Raw genomic sequence first — 11599 nt, forward strand, 5'->3', positions numbered from 1 at the left:
AACAGTTTTCTTTGAGAGTGTTTGTGACTGACCGTTTCTGACATTATCTGGATGAGATTATTTGGTTCAATGGACTTAGCTTTATTGTAAAGAACAGAAGTACTCACACACATTGTTAAAATGTGACCTCTGGGACACCTTTCAAAAACTACTTGCATAAAATAACACAAAACAAAATACTTCTTGGTCTTGTTTTAATCTAGTATACCAAGTATTCATAATTTGATCTCTTCTGACCCTATATATTTTTTATTGAAATGTGTATCATGCTCTTGAAATATTATACTATTGTTAAGTCTTTCAATATTTCCATACAACCAAATCAAGGTCCTTTCTTCAAAACGATAGTTTTGTACCATTTCTGCCAGTAAAATGTTATATATCTTTGCAAAAAAGAGAAAGTAATGCCATTCAGAGTTACTTTCTTGCATCAAGTTTTGCATCCCGCAATCTGTGAGAACCAACCAGATTTAAAAACTAAACTTGATCATAAAACGAAACTTAAGACTCAGGAGCCACGTCCCCAAAAGACCCATGTCTAAGCATTCCTCGCACCTGCGATTATTGGCTACTGACCCGACGCATCACCCTCCATTAGGACTAACTCAGCACCCTCTCCATCATTTGGAAGGGAAATAGATTTTTGGCAATGAGAGGTAATCGATCACATCAGCACAGCCCTGATACATCATGCTGTCTATTCTCCTTCGTATTGACCAACCACACAAAAACACAGACACAACACACATACAAAGTCAGCACGGGATCTGTCCCGCTAGTACAGTCTTGAGTAATTCTCTCTGCTGTTGATTGATCCCGCAATATGATCCTGGTAAAATGAGACCCCCCACTAGATTAAGGAATGGAAACCGTTGGGCTTGTTTCAATGGCATTCAACAGTTTTTAAAGGGATAGTTCACCCAAAAACGTGGATTCTGTCATTACATTGTTATTCTCAAAATTGTACTGGTCACACTTATCCATGCTATTATAATGAATATGAACTGGGGTGTTTAAAGTTCAAGAAGGATCAAAAAAGCAAATATTCAAAGTGGTCCATGACTTCAAGTCTGCTTAATGTGAGGAACAGAACAAACTCAGTATTCACAAAAATTTAAATTCTTGATAAAATCATGAAAATGGTTATATCTTATATCTGATTTTCCTACTATGGTAGTCAACGGTGACCACGAACTGTTTGGTTACAAGCATTCTTCCAAATATCTTTCTCTGTGTTCATCAGAACAAAGAAATCTATAGATTTGGAAAAACTCGACGGTGATTCAGTGATTACAGTTTTTTGGGGGGTGTGAACTGTCCCTCTAATCATTCAATAACAACATAAATTTGGGTCTGTTCCTCTAACAAGCTGTCATTTGACTTCAGAGGACTCTGAATATATCCCAAAAATTATATGGACCATTTATATTTTTATTGTATTATTTTGAAGTTTGAAAGTTGATCCTATTCATTAATAATGGCATGGAAAAGAGCAAGGCGCATTCCTCACATCTTCTCTTTTTGTGCTCTACAGCAATAAAAATAAAAAACTTTGAACAATACAACAGTAAGTAAATGATGACAGAATTTGACACTTGTATCTGGATCTGCAGATTCCAAATCCAGCAATGCCTTTGTCCAGGATAAGTTACAAAAGGCATCCAGACCCTCAGCCACCCCTTATGTCCAACCCGCTGTCGTGCTTTCAACACTCAAGTGGCTTTAGTATCTCCCCTACAACACGATGGCTTTTGTGCTGTCGTGTTGTCTCACCGCAATGGCCCCAATCTCATCCATCACTGCTTTCACCAGTGGGTCTGTCCAGTTTGTGTATAAATATCTCAATGCTGGTGGGCTTCGGTTACCTTCTGCTTCTCTGATTTCAGCTGTCTTTCATGAGCTTCATCTCTATACTTCTTTCACTTGTCAAATCAAAAATGAAATCTATAAATCTCATGTTTTTATTCGTCCAAATGTTCTCTCATGTCAAAATGAGATTAGCTATAGCCCACCCAAGTGTTTTCTACTCATATCATTTAAGTGTTGTTCATATGTTTTTCCTGGTCAGAAATTAGGGACTCCGCTGGGTTCCAGTAAAAGTTTTAGAGGAAGCTACCCTTGTTTTTGTTGTCAAAGTAGCACAAGATCAATGCATTGTTGGCCAAAGAACACAATCCATGAACCAGACGGCTCTCATCAAAGGCCGCGTTTGAAACAACAGGTCAGACAGTTGTTTAAACTCATGGATTTGGAAATAATGAAATAATTCAGTGGGTGAGAGGATATAAATAAAACACAAAGTGGTAACTTTTTTGTTTGTTTACAATGCTATTTTGGACGGAAAATTATGTTAGAACAGTTTTGCTCCCTTACTAGTTTGGGTCAGTGCTTCATAAGTGCAACTCTGGAGGAAAACAGAGAAATGTTGGACGGTTTGAAGAGGTTCTTCTGACATCGGCAGAAAAATGCTGTCGCCATAGAAACCTGGCTTGCACCATTCTATGAATGGAGGAAAGTCATTGAGTGGGACAGGCCTGGGTACTCAACCGCTGTCTAGTATATACAAATTGACTCCCACTACTGTTTGTTGTTTACACTTTCATCACACTAAGTGGCAAACAGGGAGCAAGGACATGCACATACTGTACACTGTAAAAAAAGAGAAAAAAAAACGTTTTTTTAAACTTTATATTTCTAATGTATATGTTTTATTTATACGTAAACCATTATTATATGTCACAGTAAAATTACATTTGTATTTTACTTAAAATAAGTGAAAAGGTCTTTACTGTCGCATTCTAATTTTGTTACTTTAAAGATATGCTGTAAAAGCACCTTACAGTGCCACCTGTGTAAATCTCTGTCTTTTTTCAAGAATTAATCTAAACATTGACATGGATATTCAGATGAGAGGTGGCGTGTTTGAATGAAGCAGTGGACACTAATTGCTTTCTAAATGAGCCGTGTTTAGTACAGAAACTCAATGAAGGCAATGGCAAGAAATTTGTGTTTTAATCTTCACAGGGAAAAAGAGAACAAAGACAATGTGAGAGTTTCACTCATATTTTTCATTGCTGCACTGCCTGGAGGCTTTAACATATTAGTTCCAAACATTTGACTATAGGTCCTGGGATCTGTTGAGAATCGACACAGTTCAGTAATTTGTGGTTTTGGTAATGGGAACATGTGTGATTTAAAGCTTCTCTCATGACATGCGCTCTACTTGGGATCGTGGCATGTAAAGCCCTGTGAACAGTTTGGGTGGGCAACAATTTCTGGAAAAACATTACAGTAAAAACTAAAATCACATCATGTGTAAGATACAATGTTACTATGTACACAGACATCAGCTGCTTTTGTTATATGAAGAGCACATTGTGTTGTCAAGGCATTTTGATTTGTTTGTTCCACCTGTTCTGTTGTTTACAATGAAGGGCAGGTGGACCGTAAAAGGGGCGAGAACCTCCGGGTCTCAGAAGGAGTATTGTGTGGGGTTAAGGAAGTATGTGTACTTAACTAACCTCTGTGACAGACACTACTGAGCATGTGCAGAATAACTGTCGACTTATTTTAACACAATCTGATGGCAGTTTGTAACCATTTTACCGGCTAATTTGAATGAATTCGTGGAATTTTAGAAGTCGATGGGTTTAGGGGTTGGGTTAAGGGTGGAGCTTCATTCTTGATTTTTTCTTTATTTCGTACAAATTCATATAAAACGTTACGTTTTCCTGTGAGATATTTTCCTTATTTGTGATGAAAGAAGTTAAAGGTCCAATGTGTGATATTTTGGAGGATCTGTTGACAGAAATGCAATATAATATACATAACTAGGTATTGTGTATAAAGTCCTTACATAAAGAAGCATTAGGCTATGTTGTTATGACCTTAGAATGAGCTATTTCTATCTACATACACCGCGGGTCCCCTTACATGGAATTCACCATGTTGTTTCTACAGTGGCCCTACACGGACAAACTGCTCCACAGAGCGCGTTTGGTAAATAGGTTATCTCCATCGGCAAAGAAGCGAAAACATGATGACATCTTAGTCCTGTGTCAGCTGCCATAGTGCTTTGAAAGGGAGGGTTGAAGTGAGCCGGTGGTTGCAATTTGCAACCTCACCACTAGATGCTGCTAAATTCCAAACACTGGACCTTTAAGTGCATGCATTACAATTGCTCAGAAAATCTATTTATATACTAGACTATATTTAGCTACACTGTAAATGTATTTAGCTGCCAGTCATCATGTCACCATGTTTGAATTTTTAAAGGTTTTTACAGAAACGTACAGCAACTCAAATTTTATTAACATGTCGCAACCTCTTTTTACAGCAACTCCTAATAATAAAAAATAGTGTATGTGAATGCATGTTGCGGTAGCCATTCCCCTACAAACATTTACCATAGTTTCATTTTATTATAAAAAAGTGTAGTAAACATGTTTTTGGGTTAACTTTCATAAGGCTTACAGTATCTTAGATAGTATTAGTTATTTCTTTCCATTATTATTGACCAGGCCGTGATAAAGACGTCCTTGTTTTAAAACAGTTGCTCTCTCATTAAACTGGTTTCCCGCAAAATACATCTCTACAATAACAGGGAGGAGAGATGAGGTTAAACATTGTAATAAATTGCTTATGATTAAATGTGAGAGGAAAATCCAGCCTTTAAAAGCCATTAAAGTCAAGCAGCTTGACGCCCTAATTATAGGGACTTAGCATTGGGCTGTTCTGCATTCCCGCTGTGACGGTCAGAAGTCAGGCTCTGTTTTGGCCTGCTGTGCGAGAGGAAGCAAAATAGACTCTCCCTGTCAGAGCAACCAGCAGCTTGGTGTACGACGCACCACATGGCAAAGATTTTCAATCACATTGCCAAGAAACATAATGAGGAGGAGAAAAATGGTAAGAATGCAAATGTAGACTGGAGCATTTAACCGTGCCTACAGCTCTTTAAACATACAATAAATAAGTCCATATTGACCCTGAATGCTCTATTATGTGCCCGTGCCAACTAAAATTCCACAGGAAGAAAGATGAACTGTGGAGGAAACGGAGAAGAAATGTTCAAGCATTACTCGCGAGCGAGGAAGTAATCATGTAACCTTGGCGTTTTTGTTTTCTCCAAAGTCATTTCTCCTCTGGGCCGCTGTTGCAGTTTTCAAATCAATACCACATTGAGGGAGTCGTACTGTTAATGTATTGCCAAAATGTTTTAGTTGAGGATTTTACTTTAAAAGTTGTTTGAATTCTGAATAAAACATAAACCATTAAATCATTAAAGTACAATATAACATTTTGTGTGTTGTTCAAGCATAGCATTGTTTGAAAAAGCAAAGAGGCCAGAACTCTTTACAGCGACAAGCAGATGCTGTTTAATCTCAAAATTGTCTGTTGGCCCGGGGTTTTATTTATCTAATGGCCGATGCAAGCGTGCTGCGTTTGATTGTGAAATTTTGTAGTAAATTTGGCGATATAAGATGGCCTAAAAATGACATTTGCATTCTCCATGTAAGCAAACTTTTTAAATAACCAAGTAATTCAATTATCTTTGAAACCGAAAGTCCTCTGTGTTTTTGTAACCCCACTGGTTGTAAATCTGAATCATGAAGTAATATAGAGCTTAAATTAGTTGAGTCTCAATGTGTCTGGATAACAAAGGGCTCTCTGACAGCTCAGTGCCTTCTGTCTTGCCTGGGCGCCCAGTCACTTTATTAAATCCACCACCGGCCGCGCTACCCAGAGGGCTCGTACAATTATGTCACTCCTTTATCAGGCATAAAGGCTCTGGAAACCGTGACAATGCAATTTCATTTCTCTGTGCCTGTATACCGCCAGAATGCAATAAAACCGTCTGGCTCCAGTCAGACTGTTTTTACTGACCCAAAATTCTAGGTCTCCAAACTGTTTGCTGCAAAATGTCAGACTCTAAAATTGTGAATAATGAAGTCTTTTACTCTTAGGTTTAGCTGTGGAAGGCCATTAAACAGCTGCTGGACAAGTGAGTCACTACTGTAGGAGTTAAAGCTCACATGTTTTAATGACTGACCACAAGAACCTACAGTTCACTGGTTTAACGGATGGGCTGCATGTCAAATTGGAGATCTGTATATTTGTTTTGGCGATCACGGCTTGGGTGTTAGAGCTCTCTATGCTTGTGTATAACTGACTCGACCTGTGAAAAGTTTATTAAGTTATTTGTGTAAAAAAGACTGATATGTAAATGCACAGAGGTGACAAAAGTTTCCACTTTGGTAGGTTTTTAAGACGTTTGTTGGAAGCTGTAGTTATAACAAGACTGTAAGTTAATTCATGAACCATAAATTATGAAACAAAAGTCCCGTCATTGCAGTTTTATCTTACATATTGGTGATTTCCATGGATACACATAACCCATACAATACATTTGGGATTCACTGTTAAGTATAACTCATATGAATCTTAAAGTTTCTTAAAGAATCATAAGTATTTTGTTTTCTTCATGATTAAAACAACAGCTATATAATATATATAGTCAGTCAGAAGAATGCCCTTGTGGAGATTAATATATTTAGTGGGCAAACCAACCCAAGTAATGTGTGCCTTTGCTTTTAATAATTAAATTTGTGAGAGTGTGGCGTATAGTGAGGTTGCTCTGACTGAATTATAGCCGGCTTTTGCATCTCAAAATTGCAAACAGGAAAGGCCAGTCAGACGGTACAAAAATACAAATTATAGCATCTGTTCATTGATCAGAACTGCTGAAAAAGAAGCTGTGTATAAAGACAATTAACCACCAGAGATGTTTTATTTATTATAGATTTAAGCACAACAATTTCTGCTCATAGCCTTTGATTGTGTTAAATTAACTGCTAAATATCGATTGTTATTGATTTTCTAAAATCAACCAAGTGCATTCAAGGTATTAGTACATGTGTTCAACCTGTGGAGTTGCAAACGCTGTACCAGCTAAACTACAGAAAGTCATTTTCATGACAAAAAGAGCAAATGCTGTGGGACTTTAACCGCAACTGCTTCACATTTAGTGTTAACAGTACGTGACTAATTACTTGTAATTAACTTTGGCCTATTAGAGGAATCGATCCTGCCATTGGCAGTGATTTACTGCAGCTGTGGTATTAGCCCAGAACGCAACCAGAATAGTAGTTGATTTACTATTACTATTAGTCATGTGAATTCTAACAGACAGAATATACGGTACAAAAAGAGAGTAAAAAAGTATTGGCATTGTTATGTCACAATAAAAGTTGTGTTGGGATGCTATAGAAATGTCCATTCAAAATTAAAAAATGAAATTTAGCGGCATCTAGCGGTGAGGTTGTAAATTGAAACCAATGGCTCATTCCCCCATTTCCTCCTTCTCGGAGCACTATGGTGGCTGACGATGTCATCGCGTTTTCACGTGCGAGATAACGTATTTATGAAACGCTCTCTGTAGAGAATTTTGTCCGTTTAGGGCTACTGTAGAAACAACATGGCGAATTCCATGCAAGGGGACCCGCGGTGCATGGTTGTGGCACGAATGGATACAGCTACGGCCGGAAGTGATGCAAAATCTCGCCATAAAATGATAATAAATGACATTAGCTAATGCCTACACCTACCCCAACCCTAAACCTAACCTTACAATAATACAGAAATAGTAATTAACTGTTGTCACAGTGACAAAAATGATGCGGTAGCTGTATCCCTTCTAGCCAAAACCGCGGTGCATGGATAGAAATAGCTCATTTAAATGTAATAAAAACATGATGCTTCGTTATGTAAGGTCTTTATACACCTCTGAAGACATACTGTAGTTGTGAATATTATTCAGCATTTCTGTCCTCCAGATCCTCCACTGGACCTTTAAGCTATTTTCAGCATCAAAAGCCTGCATGTGAGACTATAAATTCTGCATTTAAAACATTTATGCATTCACCTTAAGAGGCAAATCAATAATGCTAATTATCGGGTTGTTGCCGTGTGACAGAACATTTTAAATGAGCAAGACTTTAAATTTATTAGATCAGCACACACGCAGCTCTCACGGGACAACGGTTTAAGGGTGAAGTGAGAGTTTCTATTTGGTTGCATTTTTCATTATAAAACAAGATGTGTGTGTGCTGTGTGATTCTACCTAAAATGACAGTATAAATATCATAAATAATATTTAATTAGAAGTAATCAGAAATGTAACCGCTACTTTTATGGCTGCGTAATGAATAAATGTAGTTCAAGACAAAATAATGTTGTGGATAGTGTCAAAGGTTGAGATACACTGGAATAATGAACATGTGTCAGTTTGCCCATAGATGGCAGTAATACGCTGTATCTTGCTCTTTGAATGATTGATGACATTTACAGTATGTGCTTTCCTGAGAAAGTTTCCTTTTAAAAATGACACTGGTTTGATAAAGTACTCATTATGATAGACATATTTTGGAAATGATTCATCGTTTCGCTAAAAACAGCACACCATAAAGTTTTATTGGCCTCATTAAAATCTATGAAATCTGGTTGGCCGGTCAGGTAGAATGCTGACTGTTTTAAACGCATTCCCCAGGGCTCAGAGAGATAGCTGGGCCGTCACACAGTTTGTTGAGCATTTATGTATGATTCAGCTTGATTCAGCTTTAAGAAGTTTATCGATTCCCCCTCCCATGCCTTTCACCTACATACAGAACTTTATAGTCTCATTCACAGGTTGCGTGTGGATTTTCTGCTGTGTCAGCTCAAAGAAATAATGGAAAAATGCTTGCTTGAAAGGAGATTGTAACTACTTGCCATGTAATGAATATCCTAACATCCTGCCAGGCAGACAATCTTCATAAACTCATTTACTCGTGTAATACTCTTAAATTCAAAACAAACCCAGAACTTTGGATTATCAACAGTATCTTCTGTATTCCGATTTTTTATTTTATATATTAACATTAATATATTGATACAATAAATATTTTAGAAGGGATGCAATACTTTCAGAAGACACTTAATATATTGTCTTAATAGTTTGGCTTTTTGTTAACCTCTAGGTTGTGTGGCCTATTTAGCATCAGCCAAACAGGTAAGTTTTTTTATTGTTAAGTTAACTACCTAAGCTAATACTTTGTGTATTTGGTAGTTCAAATTTATGTCTTTAAAAATGCATTTTTTTACACAAATCGCATGCAATTGTTCTTTGTGCAAAATCCATTGTGCTTTGTGGTCGCAGGTTCACCTCAACAACCGCTCCACTGATGATGCCATTGCACATACACTACACATTGCTCTTTCCCACCTGGAAAAAAAGAACACATATGTGAGAATGCTGTTTATTGACTACAGCTCTGCATTCAACACCATTGTGCCCTCCAAGCAAGATGTGAAACTCCGGGTGCTGGGCTTAAACAGCTTGCTGTGCAGCTGGATCCTGGACTTCCTGTCTAGCAGACGCCAGGTAGTCAGAATTGGCAACAATACCTCCTCATCACTGACCCTAAACACTGGAGCACCACAAGGATGTTTTCTCAGCCCACTCCTGTACACCATGTACACAGACAACTGCGTGGCAACATGCAGCTCCAACACCATCATAAAGTTTGCCGACGACACAACGGTGGTAGGTCCGATCACTGACGCTGACGAAACAGCCTGCAGAGAAGAGGTGCACGCTCTGTCACGTTGGTGTGAAGAACACAACCTCTCTCTCAACGTCAGTAAGACCAAGGAGCTGGTGGTGGACTTTAGGAGGAAAGACAGAGAACACCGTCCTATCACCATCAACGGAGCACCAGTGGAGAGAGTCAACAGTTTCAAGTTCCTTGGTGTCAATATCACAGAGGAGCTCACATGGACCACTCACACCGAAGCCGTATTATTATCCAACTCCGAAGATTACTAGAGACACTATCCACCCGAGTCACGGTCTGTTCACACTCCTTCCATCAGGAAAGAGATACCGCAGCATCAGAACCCGCACCAGCAGACTACGTGACAGCTTCTTTTCCCAAGCATGTGCTAACTGCAGGCCCAGTCCCGTAAGACCAAAACAATCGGAGTTTCACAACTTCTCAAGAGCGTCTCTGTGAAACGGATCTTCGACTCATATTCTTTGGCAGAAAAAAGTGGACGCCCCAATGTTAGGACATCAGCTTTTGTTGGCATGATAAAAGCATCCTAGTTTGCTTTCTATAGAGAACAGTGAACAAGAGAGGTGTAGGATCTGCCAGGCATGGTGGGTAGAAGCTTGGCTCCTTCTGTCCTCTCAGGAGTCATGAGCAGACACCAAATCATCTACCATCTGTTATCAATGCCAGTAGGGGCATTGGTATGTTTTTCCCTGCTAACTTCTGACCATAATCTTATAGTAATCGTTTTGTATTATTTCTCTTTTTTTGTTTCTTCTAACAAAGAGTTTCCACAATAGTTATGAGCTGTCAGCTGTGTCAAAGGGAAGCTATACACCACATGTGTTCCTGTGTGATATACACTGCAAAATCTTTTTTTCAGGTCATTTTAAAATGTGACAATTGGTGAAAATAATATTCAGTGTTATCAATCTGTAATCTATATTTTGCTATACCAAAGGTAATTTTTAAAGATGGGATCAAATAGTTTATTAAGCTTTTTGACCGCTTGTTTTATACAACAAACAGCATAAGCAGACTCTGCATCAACAATAATTACATGAAAATGAAACATTATTTCATTCTGTAATGTTTTTTAATCATTTTAAGCTAAAAATACCTTTTTAGTCATTTTACCTAAATAATTTATGGTCCTCTCTCCATTTTGAGATGTGACAATATCAGACCAGTCGGGCTAATGACATTTTCAGCATCCATTCGAAATGAGGTATAACCTGACATGAAGACTGTAAATTGTGATGAATACAGACGGCCTGTTTTGCACCAGCTCCACTGACTGCCTTTAAAGGAGATTTTAACGCACACTGACAGGAACCTCACGCTGAGGTTGATGCTTTGGCTCTTGGTCTTCCTGTTTACCTTTAAAACCGTCATTCTGTGGTGTAAATCTGTGTGCTTCATTGTGAACGTGTGTGTCTGTGCCAGTCTGAGAATACAAAAAATATGACATTTTCTTTCATTTCTGTATCGGAAAGCAACACGTTTTTATGCACAGTAATAACAACCCACAGTGAGTGTTATTGACTCATTTGTCTCTACATCTCAAGAGGACAAGCGGCAAACACCTGACACGTTTGAAGTTGGAAACTGAGAAACCTCAAGCTAATTGTCTGCCGTGGACTGAAACTTCGTTCTCATTGTTCGTTGAATGAGTGAAAATGTCGTTGAAACCTCAGACATCATCTCTGTGCTCCATCATCTGCTGAGTCAACAGTGTTTGTGTAGTCTTCCGAGAGGCGAACAACTCAAATGAGACGTATCGAAAGTGGATGTGTGACTAAGACTAACTGACAACTTGCATAGCCAAATGTAGATTTTTCTCTTTCTCTTGTGTTTTTTACAATTAAAAACATTTTCACAAGAATTTACCCATTTCAATTTGCAATATTATAACCGCACACATTTCTCCAGTGCAACCCAATAACTTTAAACGATTTCCAGAGAAAATGTGATCAGTATATAAACAGAAATATTGGTAGTTTATCTTTTTC

Source organism: Triplophysa rosa, linkage group LG14, assembly GCF_024868665.1.
Source record: "Triplophysa rosa linkage group LG14, Trosa_1v2, whole genome shotgun sequence".
NCBI classification, from domain to species: Eukaryota; Metazoa; Chordata; class Actinopteri; order Cypriniformes; family Nemacheilidae; genus Triplophysa; species Triplophysa rosa.